This window comes from Chrysemys picta, chromosome 7, assembly GCF_011386835.1.
Source record: "Chrysemys picta bellii isolate R12L10 chromosome 7, ASM1138683v2, whole genome shotgun sequence".
NCBI classification, from domain to species: Eukaryota; Metazoa; Chordata; order Testudines; family Emydidae; genus Chrysemys; species Chrysemys picta.
Window position 1 is genome coordinate 62,897,330 of NC_088797.1, and position 16,554 is coordinate 62,913,883.

Genomic DNA, 16,554 nt, shown 5'->3' on the forward strand with positions numbered 1-16,554 from the left:
GCTTTGCCCTGCCCGAGTGGTGCCTGTAGAATGTTCTAAAGCCCAAAGGCCAGCTCCTGTAGCGCAGGGCAGGACCATCGCTGCCTTTTAATGGTGGGGAAACTAAGGCACAGGGCGGGGGCTGAGGAGGCTGGTGATGCAGCCAGGAACAGAACCCAGCTCTTCTGGACCTCAGGCCTGTGCTGCCCCCTAAACTGTTCCTCTCCCGCCCCCAGAATGCCCTGCACCTGTGCATGGAGCTGGGCATTGGTGGGACACAGCAGGGGCCGGAGGTCAGCTCAGTGGGTCCAGTACTCTCTAAGTGGGGCCAGCCGCTCCCAGTGCTGGAGCTGCTGCCTGGGGTGCATCAGTCACCCAGAACCCAGCCCCAGACTGGGCCCTGGGGCTAACAAAGGCTCCTGGTGCCTCCCTGTGTTTCTGAGCAGTCTCTGAGTGACCCAATCTCCCCTGAACATGCCACGCCTGGAGTCACACACGTGCAGCTGCTCTGGCTTGGCACTATGAAGGTTGGTTTGGAGGCAGCTCTAGCACAGTGCAGGATTCATTGGGACCCCGCTCACATGGGGGCCTAGCCTTCCTCAGCATGAGCACCCAAGCCAGACCTCTGCCCCCAAGCCAGCTCAGGGGCAGAGAATCACTGGCCACAGCTTGTGGGGTGGCCCTGATGCATTTCTGGACAGGGATTGGGCGAGGCAGACAGCCCAGGAACCCCTGGGCATTCAGTGGATCTGAAATGGCCCCACAGCTCGTTAAACGTGGGCCCTGTAAGAAGCCGCTGCCAAGGAGGGTGCCACCAAGTGGCATGAGCTGCAGAAAGAGGAGAAGCCAGGCACATAGCTCATGTGCTGCCTGGTTCTGACAGGAGCACACCATGACCCAGCCGCAGCATGGCGGGAGAGAGTCATTCCCACTGGGGGCCACGGCACAGGCCAACTGCCTCCGAGCAGAACATTCAGTGGCTGTGGAGCTGCCAGTGCTGGGCTCCTGTACACAGGGCATCATGTCAGAGCTAGCATGCGAGGTCAGCAGTGCTGGGGGTGGTTCAGAGAGGCCAGGAAGACCTGAGCCTGAATTGTCCTGATGACCAAGAGACCTATGTGGGGTCTGCAGGTAAAGAGCTCCTGGTGATTCCTGAGCACCCCTTCAGGCCAGGCACTGAATGAGCCCAGGAGGTCCTGGCAGAGAGAAGGGTCATTGCCGGCATTTTACGGATGGGGCAGCAAGGCCAAGACCAAGGCCTGGATGGGAATTTAACCCATCTTAACTGAAGCCCCAACTCAGCACCTTAGCCCCAGAGCCAGGGCCAGCTCCAGGCACCAGCCCACCAAACTTGTGCTTGGGGTGGCACCTGGAGGGGGGCGGCGCGGCGCTCCGGCCCCCGGGGAGAGCGGGGCCACGGCCAGGCTCGCTGCCCTCCCCCCCCGGCGCCCTCCCCCCGGCTGCCGGGGGGAGAGCGGCGAGCCCTGGCTGGGGCTCGCCGCCCTCTCGCCACCCTGCCCCCTGCGCTCTGGCCGCCGTGGGGAGAGCGGAGCCCCGGCCGGGGCTCGCTGACCTCCTCCCAGGGCTCCGGCCGCCCTCCCCCCTGGTGCTCTCCCCCCAGCCGCCGGGGGGAGAGCGGAGCCCCCACCGGGGCTCGCCGCCCTCCCCCCCGGGGCTCCGGCTGCCCTCCCTCCCCCCCCGCTGGGGGGGGGGCGCGGCCGGCGGCTTTTTTGCCTGGGGCGGCAAAAAAGCCAGAGCCGGCCCTGCCCAGAGCCACCCTCCTCATGTTTGTGAGGGCAGGGCAGGGCAGAGCAGCCCCTGCAAGCCACAGGAAGTGGTCCTGTCCCAGGCCAGGGGATTTGCCTTCCCAGGCTGACCCAGGGAAGATGGTTCATTTCGTTGCTCCTGCCCTGTGCGCTAGGCCCTCTTCCAGTGGTGCTCTCCTTTTGTTTAGTCTCCAGAAGAGAAGAATGAGGGGGGATTTGATAGCAGCCTTCAACTACCTGAAGGGGGGTTCCAAAGAGGATGGAGCTCGGCTGTTCTCAGTGGTGGCAGACGACAGAACAAGGAGCAATGGTCTCAAGTTGCAGTGGGGGAGGTCCAGGTTGGATATCAGGAAAAACTATTTCACTAGGAGGGTGGTGAAACACTGGAATGCGTTACCTAGGGAGGTGGTGGAGTCTCCTTCCTTGGAGGTTTTTAAGGCCCGGCTTGACAAAGCCCTGGCTGGGATGATTTAGCTGGGAATTGGTCCTGCTTTGAGCAGGGGGTTGGACTAGATGACCTCTTGAGGTCCCTTCCAACTCTGATATTCTATGATTCTATGATTCCTGCACCAGGGCCCCTCAGCCCTGGAGCCACTGGCAGGGGGGTGCACCCCTGGGGATCCCTGTGTCCAGCTCCCAAGCCCCAGACTGTAGGGTTCTCCCCCAACTTGCATCTGTCCAAGCTGGGTCCTGATCCCTCTGTACGTGCACAGGGCTGTCACTAGGTGGCGCCCAAGGCTCAGACGTGGTGTGTGGCCGTTTGGGCTGGGCAGCCCGAGTCCATACAGGCTGCTGCCCCATGCTGGGCTAGTGCCCCCTGCTCCAGTCACTAGCCCCAGTGACATGCCCCATGCTGGCCCAGTGCCCCCTGCCCCAGTCACCAGCCCGTACAACCTGCCCTGTGCCCACAGCCCTTTCTGCCCCCATTACCAGTCCTGTGCTCCCAGCCATGGCCCCCAGCCACCTGCCCCAGTGACCAGCCCCTGCCCCCAACTACCTGCCCTGACCCCTGTGACCAGCCCTCTACCCATAGCCACCAGCCCCAGTGACCGACCTTTCCCCTAGTGACCAGCCCTAGCAACCAGCCCTTGCCCTATCCCCAGCAACCTGCCCCAGTGACCAGTTCCTGTATGATGGGTTGCTTATCCCATGGTAGTCTAGAAGGAGTTAAGGGACTGAGACAGGACCAATTAACCAGTTAGGTGACAGCTGAGGGGAATTAGGTGGTGACAGGTGATGGAGCCCACCTGAGAAGGAGCAGGCTGGGCTAATACAAAGCCAGGAACTTTGAAGTGAGGGATCTGTGACCATGCTCAGGATGCTGGACAAGACCACACCGCACCGCCTGGTTGACTGTGTGGGTCTCAGCCCTGTGGACAGGGTTTATCCAGGCAGGTGGTGGAGCTAAAGCCTGAGAGACAGAGTAGGAAAAGGCTCAGGGGGACACTGCAGACCATGGCTGCTGATTAAAGGGTCCCTGAGCTGGGACCTCGAGTATAGGGTGGACCTGGGTTCCCCTGCCAGCTGCTGGGGAAGTGGCACTACCAGGGCAGTGAGGGAGAAGATTGCCATTTTGGCTAGAGGGACTTTGATAACCCCTGGCAGGGGAAAACACATGGTGACCTGGCTGGAGAGACAAGCCATGAAGGGTGAGCGCTGAGTTGCAGAGTGAGTGGCAGGAGGGGTGTTACACCTGGAAGAAACTAAGAGCTAGGAGGAGGCACCCTAGCGGTGGGTGTAGTCCATGACTCCCGGAGACTAGCCCTGGCTGTTTTCCTCCCAGCTGCTTCTCCAGTGCCTAGCCTGTTTCCCAGCTATAACATCACACTCTCTGCATGGGTTTCTATGACATTCTGGAGTGCAATCCAGACCAGTAGGGGGCTGTGTCACCCCTGTCTTGCAAACTTAGGTGCCTCACAATCCTTTTCTGCTGTAGCTCCCACGTAGGCTGCTCACAGACAGCATGTAGGTCACACCCTGAGTGTCTGTGTAACTGCAGCTTCAGCCGCACTCTGTCTTCCACCAACCTGGGTTACCACTTGCTGGGTGACCCCAGCACACTCCCGGACTCCCCCAAAATGTGTGTTGTGTATGGTTCAGCCTCTTCTGGGCTGGCCAGATATATTGGGTCTGTTGTCCCTCTGAGGGGATCAATATACAGCAGTTTGCTACCCTAAATTGAGTTACCCACGCAGTTCATGACAGCAGATTAGTTTTGATTAAGCTTGTTTGCTGCTTTATTTAACTACAAGGAGACAGGTTTTAAGTGAGTACAAGCGTAAGGTATGAAAGTCAGAAATGGTTACAAGAGAAACAAAGATAAAACACTTCTTTGGACTAACACTTCTTTTGGGGCGGGGGTCGCTAGCTGGAGGATTCTCTGCGACTTGAAGTCTTTAAATCACAGGATTTGGGGACTTCAACAGCTGAGTCAAGGGAAAGGGGATGGGTCAGCTTTTGTGGCCTGCATCATGCGGGAGGTCAGACTAGATGATCATACTGGTCCCTTCTGACCTTAAAGTCTATGAGTCTAACACTTAACTAACTAGAGTTGGTTCAAAGGGAAGTGGTTCCAAGCTGTTGTTTGCTAAGATGCAGATCGGTTTGTTCCTGCCCTCCTTCCTTAATAGGTGATGGCCCATCAACTTTGATGACACCTTGTTAGAAACATCATCCTGTCCTTTGTCTTTGAGAAACAGGTTTATCAGACTTGTCTGGTAAACACACTTCAGTCATGATTTCAGCACACGTTTCCCCATGAGGTCATTGACCAGCAAGTTGTTAGTTTTCAAATGATACCTCACAAGGCACATTTTGTAGCGAGGAGGTTACAGGGGCATCAGCTGTGAACACAGGTGTGCATTCGGTCACAGCTTCTGGCTCGGCGTCCTGCGAAGGGCACTCTGGCTGGTGACTCTCCCCTTCAGAGCAACAGACAACCAAATAAACCCAGCCCCCTCCACCGGCCTCCCTTGTGTGCTACCCTGGGCCTTCCACAGGGTGGCGCCCTTCACACACCACTGGGTTCACAGAATGGATTAGAACAGGAGTACTTGTGGCACCTTAGAGACTAACAAACCTGTCAGAATGGATTAGGATGGCCTTGGGGAGAGATGGCACTGGCCCCGTCAAAGCTGCCTGTGGTCCTATGGCTGCTCCTATCCCGCTATCCGCATCTGGAAAGCAATGGGGCTGAAGATGGGGGTGGGGCAGAGGGATTTACTCTGGGTCCCCAGGGGTTAAACACTGGGAATAGTGGGCTCGGGAGGTAGATTGGGAAGGACTGCGCTCCCCAGCTTTGCCCAGGGCTTGGGGCCTTTTCTTGCCTGCCCAGGAGGTGAGGTAAGGCTGGAGCCTGAGGACGGGTGCATGGAATGTGCCCAGACTGTGGCTGGGAGGGGGCAGCGGGGCTATAACAGCAATAACCAATGCCCAGCTCCTCTCCAGCCATTTCCATCCCAGCTCTCCCCACGCTTCAGCCAGGAGGGGGTGTTGTTCCCTGGCACAGGCAGGAAAGGGACTTGCCCAGGGTCCCCCAGCTGGGCAAGGGATAGAAGGGGAGTGGCAGAGCAGTGATCCCCCTGTCTGCTGGGGAGGTCTGGGGCCCTTTGCCATCCCCAATGGGGGCATGCGTCTGGCACTGCTTGGGCATTCTTTGTGCTTCCCCCTTGCAGATTCCCCTCCCTCCTCAGCACAGGCTGAGGGTATAGCTACACTGAGCACGTGCAGTCCATGGGACCATAGGTTAGCCTCCATGCAAACACCCCTTGGCACATGTCTCGGCTGAGTGGCAGAGTCCAGGTTACCGCCCTGAGCCCTGATCTGCATGGCGATCACTGGGCTAGTGCTGTAGGTGGTGGATATGTCACTATAGCAGGAAAGACATAGCCCCAAGGCCCTAACCAATGCACCCCACAAAGCGCTGCATACACTGTGAACCAGGGTCTGTATTCCCAGTCCCTCTCCCCTGCCAGGGGTACCCCAGGTCATAGGCTCCCTCTCCCCACCCGCCAGAGCAAGCCCGGAGGATGGCAGGGACGCAGCCTCGGGGGCACTTGTGCAGATAAGTGCAGGGAAATGGAGCCAACTGGGGCCGTGTTTGCTCAGTGTTCCCCAGCTCCAGCCCCTGCATTGCTGACTGCAAATCTCACCACCGTAAAAGTGACACGCGGACTGGGGTGGGGTCCCCTAGTGAGGGGGGAGGGGGCTCTGCTCCCAGCTCCTCTGCAGGGGGTGCCTAGCCAGAGCCCACGGTTCCTATTCATAGTCCCTTCAGTGCAAATAAGGGCTGGGCCCCAGCTCCCCCTTATCCCCCATGGCAGAGCCATTAGGGGGCACTGGCTGGCATGGGCCTGGCACTTCCCCTGTGGTGCAGGGATGGAGTGGCTGCCAGGGGGTGCCACAAGCTGCTGTGCAGTGAGTTTGGTGGGCCTCAGTCCAGTACCTGGGGGGAAGCTGCTCACAGCTCAGCAGAACCCCCCCTCTGTCCAGGCTGCCTTGCTGGAGAACTGGGCAGAGTCCTGGGGGGATGGGTAGGGCAGGGCTGAGGCATGCACTGGTGATGGGCATGCTTGGTAGCAGGCTGGCCTGCCCTATGGGTAAACCCTCCCAAGGGGTCTGTCTGGGCCCTCTGCTGCCCCCATGGCCTTGTGCTAGGTGCCTGTTCATGTAGCCCTGGGCATGGGAAGCCAGTGTGCCCATCAAGCAAGAGCTGGGGGGTGGGGGGGAGTGCAGCCCTGCTCCACTCCACCTCTCCTGGCGCTGCCTACAACAGCTCTTCCTTTGAACCCCCCGCCACCCCGGCACAGTTGGCCCCATGTGGTGCCCATTAACCCCCCCGGGCTGTGAGCCAGTGCTCTTCTAATCGCCTTTGTCCTCTCTGTATTCACAGCCTAATAGATCATGTGAGGCTGAATTCACGTCCTGGTGCAGCTATTGAAATACGTGTCAGATGGGGCCGGCTGCCTGGGCTAGCCGGACCAACCTCCATCCAGCCGGAGCCTGTGGTTACAACCCCCCACACCCAGGTTTGTACCATGGCATCCCAGCCTGCTCCCTGCCAGCACAGCCATGGGGCCAAACCTGGGGTAAGAGTCCTGGATTAGAGGGGTGTAAGGGAGAGCCCCAGAGGGGCTGCCTGTGCCCAGCAGCATGGGCATCGCTTTCTCCAATGAGAGCCAGATGTGCCCAGAGCAGAGTACTCCACTCTACACCTGCTTTGCAGCTGCGGGCATGGCGACCCTTGGGGATTACCCCCTACTGCAGCCCTTGGGAGCTGGTGGCATGGGGAGCTGCCCCACTGCTAACCCCACAGGCAATTGGTGGAGCCAAGCCTTGCAGCTTCCCTTGTCTGCAGTGGGGCAGCTGCTTCCACTCCAGAAACCAGGAGCCGTGCCCAGTGCATGGAGATGGGGCACCGCGATAGGCCAGGCGCCATCTCCAGACCGAACGGAACTGGAGCCTCTAGCCCTCTCTGGGCCGGGACAGCTTTGTCTGCAGGGTCAGGCTCCAAATGATTAAAGGCAGAGACAGGGATTTGAAAATGACCCGCCTGTTCTGACTTTCCTGATTAACACCCACCGGCTCTGAGAGAAACCGGCCAGCTTTTCCAGTCACAGAGGAGGGGGGTGGTGGGAGGAAGCTTGCACAAAAATTGGCCTGATGTAATGACACCAGTGTAATCATACTGGTACAGTCCCTGGTGTGGGCATGGTTATACTGGTATGAAAATGCTTATGCCAGGCTCTCTACTCCCATATGGGAAGGGGAATAAGCTCTGTTGTATAAGGCACCTTTCTATTGGGGTCACTGTGCCCATGCTAGGGGTACTGGTGGAATTCTAGCTGTACCCTCCCAGCCCCCCTAGTTACGCCGTACAAACGCAGCCGGTAGGTCAGGGATTGTCTCAGCCTAGAGAGTGCGGCGGGTGGCTGGGTTTTGCTTTGTGCACAGTGGCGATGCCAGTCACCTTGGAGTGAAGTGGGCAAAGGGCCGGGAACACACATTTTTCTGCCTCTTCAGGGGCAGCAGATGAAAATCCATTGCGAGGGGAGGCTGCCAGCCATTACATGAGTAGGGTCTGGCAGACAGTGACCTGGACTGGCACGCAGGGTTCTGTTCCCGCCTCTACCTTGGGCATGTCACTGCCCCTCTGTGCATCAGTTTCCCCATCTGTAAAATGGGGTTGATGCTGCTGACCTGCTGGGAGAGGCCTGAATGAAAAGCCGGGGATGACAGTGAGGGTGCAAATCATGCTGCTGTGTGTCATGCACGGGGGCCTCAATCCTGAAAACACACGAGCCTGACTTTAGTTCTGCCACCCTCCCCCACATGTTGTGCCCATCAGGGTCACAGCTCTCCTGGCCTGAGAGCCCGGGCATGGGGCACGCTCAGGGTAACGGCTCGGGGGCTGCCCTTTGAAATCTGCCTTTGCCATGTGTTTCCAACATCCATCCAGCACCGGCTGCAGAGCGGAGAGCCCCCAGCTTGTTCAGCAAGGGGAGATGTTTTCAAAGGCACATCAGCCAAAAAAAGAGAAAGGGGCTTCTCAGGCAGCGGCTGCTGTGTGCCCTCGTGAGGGACGGGGGGCGGGGGAAGGGAAGATGGGGGGAGGACTTCCTAAAATAGAATGCTGACAAGAGAGCGGAGGGGCGTTGGTGTCTGGCACTCGGGCTGAATATTAACCGGCTGGGAAGTGACAGGGAAAGGGGATGCATTGTCCTTGCAAAATCCAAGGCAAAAATATCTAGGGCTGGAGGCAGCCTTCTGGGCAATGCAGACCCAGTTATCCCTGGCCATCCCAAACCTGCCTCCAGGACCCTCCTCAGCCCTGAGGGGCCAGCTCAGCTCCCAGCACATGCGCTTTCTCTTCGTAAAAGCGCTTGGTTGCAATATTTAGCGCCTGTGATCAGAGATGGTAGCAGCCGGTGCAGGGAAATCAGCTGCCAATGTCTGAAATTCAGCTAGAGAGAAAATCAGGAGCCATGGCAAGGAACGTGGGCACAGAAGGAAGCTGGCGGGGGAGAGACCAGGACAGGTTTTGGCAGCAAGAAACTGCCAAGCCCTGGCTCACCCTCTTCCCCAGGCCATGACTTGCTAGAGGCAGAGGAATGAGGTCCGTCTGCTGGCTCCCTGTGAAGACCCACCAGAGGCCGTGCCAGTGAGGGAGGCAGTGGGGTTACGTTACTGATTATGGTTCATTACTAATAATTATTAACCGCTACTGATTCCTGGGTATTAACCCTTTTTTGTGTTGTTAATCACTAATATCCTCTGCCCCCCGTGTCCTGCTCCTGGATGCTCTGTGGGTGGGGGCTCAGCCTGGGTTGTTCTCCCTGCCTGCACGGAGGTGGTGGCAGGTGTCTGGGTTCACCTTGCAGCTCAGGCCGGGTGGGTGAAGCTGCTGCCACGGGCATGAGGCTCCCAAATCAGCCCAATCCAAGCTCCATTAGCAGGAACTCAGGTACAGGTAATAAAGGAGTGAGATGGGGGCAGCCTCGAGCCCCTGTGCCAAGCTGGCTTGCAGCCCAGGATCACAGCTGGGGTAGTGGGACCCACGGAGACCAGAGCCTGGGGCCCAAGCCCCGGGCACTGCAGGGAACCCAGCTGGGATAGGGCTTGGACTAGCAGGTGCCCTGTGCATTTGGTAGGCTGGGCCAGCTGGCAGGGCCAATGCCCTCTGGTTCCCTGACTTACTGTCCCTCCCCCAGCTACACGATCCCCCCACTAGGGGTGACAGTCACCCCAGCCCCATTGACGTCAGAGCCCAGGGACCACACTCCTCCCCCCAGTGAGTCCTGGCTGAGCTGCCCTGTCTGCCTCACACTGAGCGGCTGGCATGGCAGGATTGTCAGGGCAGCCCCTGGCTGGGTCTCCCCGAAACACCCTGGGGGAAAGGGCACCCGGTGCCCTGCTGCTACCTGGCGGGCCAGGCAAGCTGCGTCCGTCACCAGCTCTGCCCATGCCAGGCCCGCCCGCCCTGCTCTGCACAGCGCCGGCACCATGGCGGATCTGATTAGCGCGCAGCCCTGTTCTCACCCCCCTCCCCGCCTCCGCTGGCCCGGAGACGAATCGATTTGTATTGGCATTCAGGGCCGCCCCCGAGGGAGCTCTCTTCTCAGCGCCTGGGACAAAAGGCCCACGAAGGGGGGCGGGGCGCTCCCGGCACAAAGCCCCTCACAAGAGAGCCAGAGCCCTGGCGGCTCCGCTTTGATGGCTCCCCTCCCCAGCTAAAGGTCAAACTAATAAATGTAGGGCCCTTGGCAGCGCTCAGGGCGCACAAAAGAGGGGAGCGTTGCAGCGGGGCCGGGCGGCCCCTCGGAGCGTGATAAACGCCTCTGGCAAAGGGCAAGCAGCATGGGGCCTGCGCCAAGAAAGGGCCTTTGAGCAGCGCAGTGCAGACAGCCTCTCCGCTCCCTGGCCTCTCCCAGCCCGGCAGCTGCTTCCCAGGCAGGGAACACGAGCGGGAGCCCTTCCCTTCCAGCCCTGGGGCTGCCAACCAAGGTGCCCGCTGCATGGGCAGCAGCTGCACGCTGGGCCTGGCTGGCTGGCACATTGGCATGAGAGCCTTTGGCCTCACATTGGACTGGCACACCCGCTGCCCTCTCAGTGCCACCAGGAAACCTGCTGCTCTCCCAGCACTGCCATTGCCCCCCTCCCCGCCCAGTGTGCCCTGTACACCCTCCTCCCCCCGGGCTAGGGTTCCTGGGTTTGGCGCCCAGGTGGCCATCCTCCCCTCGTGCAGTCAGAGCCCACCTCCCCTTGGCTCCACTTAGCCAGGACTTCACTGCAGTCACAGGGCTGCCGCTGCTGTGAAGCAGTTATAGCAGGTGATGCTACCTACCCCATTGCCCTCAGTCCCATTGCCCCCCAGCCCAACTGTTACACACTGCTCCCAGCCTGGCCCCCAGCCCCTCACCACTTTTACACACTGCCCCACCCCACCTCTATTCACAGTCACTGCCCCCTGCCCCACCCCCATTCAAATACACAGCCTCACAGCTTCACCCCACTATTACACACTGTCCCCAGCCCGACCCACAGCCCCTCACCACTTTTACACACTGCCCTCCACTGTTACACAGCCCCCAACCCCACCCCACTGCCCCAGCTTCACCCCATTGCCTCCCCAGCCCCACTGTTACACACTGCTCTCAGCCTGGCCCCCAGCCCCTCATCACCTTTCCACACGGCCCTAGCCCACCCCTATTCATAGACTCTTCCCCCTACCCCACCCCCATTCAAATACACAGCCTCACAGCCCCACCCCGCTAGTACACAGTGCCCCCAGCCTCACCCCTATTCGTAGACACTGTTGCTGCCCCAGGGCACAGGTCCCTTCTCCACCCCAGAGCAGGGTTCCGTGGGATTGTGCTATGGGAAAGGCCCCTCTTTGCGGTGGCTTGGTGGGGCAGTTTGGGCGGCTGGAGCAGGGACAGTGCCAACCCTGCCCCCTTGATTAATGGCCAAACATGGACGTGTTGATCTGGCCCATCCCCCGTGGTGCAGCACAGGGGCCTTTCACACAACAAATGAGGCGAGTAATTGCCGAGCTGTTCCCAGGGGAGATATGAGGGGCATGCCCCCTTGGAGAGCCGGCCTGGACTCAGGTCCCGGCAGCTGCAGGCCATCCACTGGCTCACATGCTACTGGGATCCCCAGCGGGACTCAGAGTTTGGTCCCAGAACCAGGGGACAGGGCTGGCAGGATCTCACCCTAACCCATCCCCCTTCTGCAGGATGATTGTCCCGGGGTGGGAGACACAGGAGGTCCTGAGGAGCAGGGCTGAGATTGTTGCTTCACAGTGGGGATGAATGCTGAGTCTCTGGGCTTGTCTACACTAACAGCGCTGCAGCAGGGTCTATGCTGATGGGAGAGCTTCTCGCGCCAGCGTAGATACACCCCCTCCCCGAGAGGCGGTGGCTATGTTGACGGGAGAAGCACTGTCTGCCCTGGGGTTAGGTTGGTATAACTGCGTGGCTCGTGGGGTTGTGTGTGTGTGTGTATTGTCTACACCCCTGAGCAGGAGCGCCACCAGCTTTTCTGCAGCCCTAGGTCCCGCCCTGAAATGCCACCCCCCACAGAGGCGGCGGAAGGTCCCGCCGCCGAAATACCACCGCAGTCGCCACCCCCCAAATTGTAGTGCCATAGGCGACCGCCTAGGTCGCCTAATGGGTTGCGCCGGCCCTGCCCCTGAGTGGTGTAGCCCTACCGCCGTAAGTTCCTAGTGCAGACCAAGCCTAAATGAAAGGGAAGAGAGGGACTTTAGTTAGAAACTCCCAAGCCAGGCCAAGACCGCAGCCAGCCTCCCCGCAGAGCACAGCACAGTAGCCTGGCAGGGCCCGCAAGGACTGGCTTTGGGGAAAAGGGGGATGAGCAAAGCAAAGCAAATCTGCAGCTGCGATGATGCATTTGGAGTGTAGACTGAGGAGACGGTAGCAGTGACATCAGGGCAGACACAGGGCTAGGGTCAGGCACTCCTGGATCTGTGGCAAGCATCCTGCAGGCTGGCCAGGCTCTGAAGCAGCAGCAGCGCTACCTGGCGAGGCAACAAGGGGGCACTGTTGTCTTTTGAGAACTTCAGAAAGCAGCCCGGTGCTTGTTTCAACCCCAGCCCTGAGCAAGCCCTCACAAGGCCGCTTCCCTTGATCTAGTCTGGCCTGCCTGACAGCAGGTTATCTATGCAGGAGGGATTTAGACAATCCACTGCCTGAGCAGCAGAGGGCTTTCCTCAGTCCCGCATCTGAGTCTGAGTCCTGGAACAATTCTTGCTTGCTTGCTTTCTCCCTCCAGACGCTCTGTCCTCCTAGGCTGTGAAGCTGCAAGAGAACAATTCAAGTTCTTCTGCACACTGGCTGCAGCAGTGGGCCATACTGGGATGTCACAAATCGATTGGTTTCATTTGGGTGAGGGGGAAAGTTTGCTCTTGTTTCCTCTAGCCTGGCTTGAACTTGCTTCTAGATTGGCCAGGCCAGATGCTCTTGAATGTAAAGCAGTCCAGGTGAAAGCAGCCTTGACTATCCTTATCTGGGACAGAAAGTCACTCAACTAAAAAAGGTGGAACTAGACTAATTTGTTGTTCCAAGATGTGTACGAAAGAGGAGCTGATATTTTTATGCTGTAAGGATGTCTGCTTGCCTGTCTGTCTATCTCTCTAGCTAAGGTTTTTTCCACTGCCGCCATGTGTCAAAATAAATTCATGCTGTAGTGAAAACTCAACTCTGGCGCCCTAATGCGCTGAGCCCCAAGGGGCTGCAATCTGAGCTTCGCTGGCCAGGGGAGGTGGCAGGGCTCTGATCCTCGGATTTCCTTGGAGCAGCCCTGAGGGGTGGCTCTGTGCCACCTGTACGCATTCCCGGGGCAACGTGAAGCAAGCTCCAGGTTGCTCTAACTTATCCCGCCGCATTGGCCCCGGTATGCATGCCCCATCCGTTAGGCAGACCTGTGACCTGCCCCCTGCTCAGGGGCAGGGGGACAGACCTTAGAGCTGTCCCAGCTGGGGCTTTTCTCCTAGTGCTGTTCTGGTGGTGCCATGGGGCCAGAGCGTGGGCCAGCATCTGGCACCCAGTCTGTGGAGACAGAGAGACAGCAGGGGGAAGGGCACTTGGCAGCATTGGAGGGAGGGGAGCTGGCACCTGCTTCTCCCTGCCAGCAGTGTGATCTCCTCATCTGCAGTCTAATCTGCTCAAATTTGTCTGGGCTCTCCTGAAGCCACCTCAGGCCTTGGCTAGCCAAAGGCTCCAGCCTTACCTCCCAGGCTGGCTTCCTTTCCCAGCTCCTGTTCTGTGCAGAGAGCCTACGCACGTGGGCTGGGCTTGCACGTGTGGGGGCTGTGTGTGCTCGACGCTGGTGTCTCTGCATGTGAATCTGTGTGCCTGGCCAGCTATCTCTGCAAAGCCTTCGGGGGCGGAGGTGCAGCTGGCTCCGGGGAGCTGTGGCTGTTCGACAGGTGAGGAGCTGCCCAGGTGGTTCAGGGCAGGGGCCATGTCTAGGGTGGAGTCCGTGAAGTGCAGCGAGGAGAGAGGAGTCTGCCTGGAGCAGGATGCTCTAGGAGACAATGCTCAAGGCCAGCTCAGGCGATGGCTCTGAATATCAGGCAGCGACTGGCCCGTTGAGAGGCCCATTCCAGGTCAGAGCTTCCCGCACTGGCAGAGCGTGTCCTGGGTCACCGTGGAGCCTAGGAAACCAAGAGAAGCTAGGATCTAAGGTTCAGCTGAAACAATGTTCATAGTGTGAGACAATGCAGCGCGTGAATGGAAGGTGGAAAGCTCCTATGTCAACTCAGCAGAGACCAGAGCCCTGCAGCACCCCCGCCCCCATCCCGCTGCCCCCCAGCCAGGTTGCAGAGGCCACATAGCACCACAACGGCACTTTTCAATACCATGTTTCCCTCTGGAAACCCCTCCTATCACCTTCTAGGGCTCCACCCCCCCCTCAGCCTGTAGCATTACTGGGCCCCTTCGGGATGTCCTTAGCACACCAGGAGGTGCCAGGGGAGCACCCAGGCAAGGGGAGAATTTTAGAGAGGGAAGTTACAACTGATTTCTGGGCAGAAAACTACCCCCAGCACAGAGAGCAGAGCATTCGGCAGCCAGGAGGTCTGGGATCAACTGTGTGTGAGACCTTTGGATACATCACTTCCACTTCCAGTGCCTCCAGTCCCCACCTGTGTGAGGTGAGAATAGGCCCTTTCTCATCCTCCCTGTCTAGTTCATCTGGGAGCTCCCTGGGGCAGGGACTGGCTCCAACTACTTGCAGGGACAGCACCTGGCGCGCTGGAGTCCACATCCCCTTGGGGTTCTGGCATAGACCAGACACGGAACAAAACGGCGGTCCCTGCCCCAAAGAGCTGACAATATTTAATTATTATTATAGAATTGGCTGGGGCATGTTGTGGCAGCTGCTCATTTATAATTGCTATTTGATAGGCCCCTTCCCTAGCTCCAGAATTTGTAGACGGGGAATTCTCCCAACCTGGTGTAAAACTGTCAGATGTGTGAAAGGGCCAGATTTTCAAAGGCCCCCTAAAAATGCAGCAAGGCGGCTGGTGGGATTTTCAAATGGGAGTTAGACACCTAGACACATTTGAGAACCCCGCCAGGCACCTATAAGCATCTTTAGGCACCTACATTTAAAATTCTGGAACACTGGAGCCCAAGTCTCATTGAAGGTCAATTGAACTGAGACTTCTAAGTGCCTAATTCACATCTAAAGATGGCCCCTAGGTCCTTTTGAAAGTGGTACTCCAGGAAGGGTGAATTTTTCTGCCAAGTTTTTGCAAAAATAATGCAAAAGGTGACCAAGGGAAATAAAACATACGCCTTTGCCCTTCAGAAATAACAACTGGCTTTGTGCATCCATCCGTCTCCCATGGCGGCCCCTGAGCACTGCACTGACAAACCCAGCACACAGGGCTGGAAGTCCAGTCCTCTGCTGTCTCAGTCAGCCCCTCATCTCATCCTGTTCACAAACTTATCTGGCTCCGTCTTCAAGTGAGTTCGGTTTCTTGCCCCCACTGCTCCTGTTGGGAGGCCGTTCCAGAACTTCACCCTCTGACGGTTAGAAACCTTCTTCTCATTTCCAGCTGCAATTTGTTCATGGCCAGTATATCCCTATTTGTTCCTGTGCCCACATTGTCCTTTAGCTTCAGTAGTTCACCCCCCTCCCTGGTGTTTACCCTGGATGGATTTGTAGAGAGCAGTCAGAGCCCTTCTCAGCCTGCATTTTGCTAGGCTCAACAATCCAAGCTCTTGTAATCTCCTCTCATAAAACAGGCCCTTTGTTCCCCTGATCATCCTAGTAGCTCTTCTCTGCACCTAGTAATAATGTAATCTATGGAGATATACCTATCTCATAGAACTGGAAGGGACCCCAGAAGGTCATTGAGTCCAGCCCCCTGCCTTCAGTAGCAGAACCTAGTACTGATTTTGCCCCAGATTCCTAAGTGGCCCCCTTATTGATTGAGCTCACAACCCTGGGTTTAGCAGGCCAATGCTCAAACCACTGAGCTATCCCTCCCCACCTGTTCCAGTGTGGATTCGTCTGTCTTGAACATGGCTGACCCAAACTGTACACAGGATTCCAGATGAGAGCTCAGTAATGCCTTGTATAGTGGCATTAATACTTCCCTCTCTCTGCTAGACGTGCTTTGCCTGATACATCCTGGGATTGCATTTGCCTTTTTCACAGATCCTTATAGTCATCCTATGATCGACCCCCATACCCAGGTCTATCTCCTCCTCTGTCCACCCCAAACCCCTCATCCCTGGCCCCACCCCAGAGCCCACACCCTCACAACCCAATCCTCTGCCCCAGTCCTGAGCCCCCTCCTTCACTCCAAACCTCATCCCCAGCCCTACTCCAGAGTCCACCCCCCCAGCCGGAGCCCACAGCCCCTTCCTTACTCTGAAACTCTTGGCCCCAGCCCAGAGCCCCCTTCTGCACTCCAAACCCCTCATCCCTGGGGTGGTGCATGAAACCTGCTCCCCAGAGAAGGGCCTGGGTCAAGCCTCCTCCTTGGCTGTCAGGGGAGCCCTCGCCACTGTGGGATGAGGCGCTGGACTCTGCTCTCCCTGCTGTTAGCTATGGGGAGGGTCCCTGAAGGGCTTTCCTTGCAGCAGGTGTGTAGCAGAATGGGATCCCTGCACCCTCCTCCTGAGCGTCTCTGCAGTGCCATCCAGATGGGTGCTGCGCGGAGTCTTATGCAGGACTCCATGGCAGAGTTTTTCCCCATGCACACCCCGCACACCTGATCTGGAGCTCTCCCCACCCCGGGAATGATTTCCTCCCAGCAGACTGGGCGGAGCTGCGC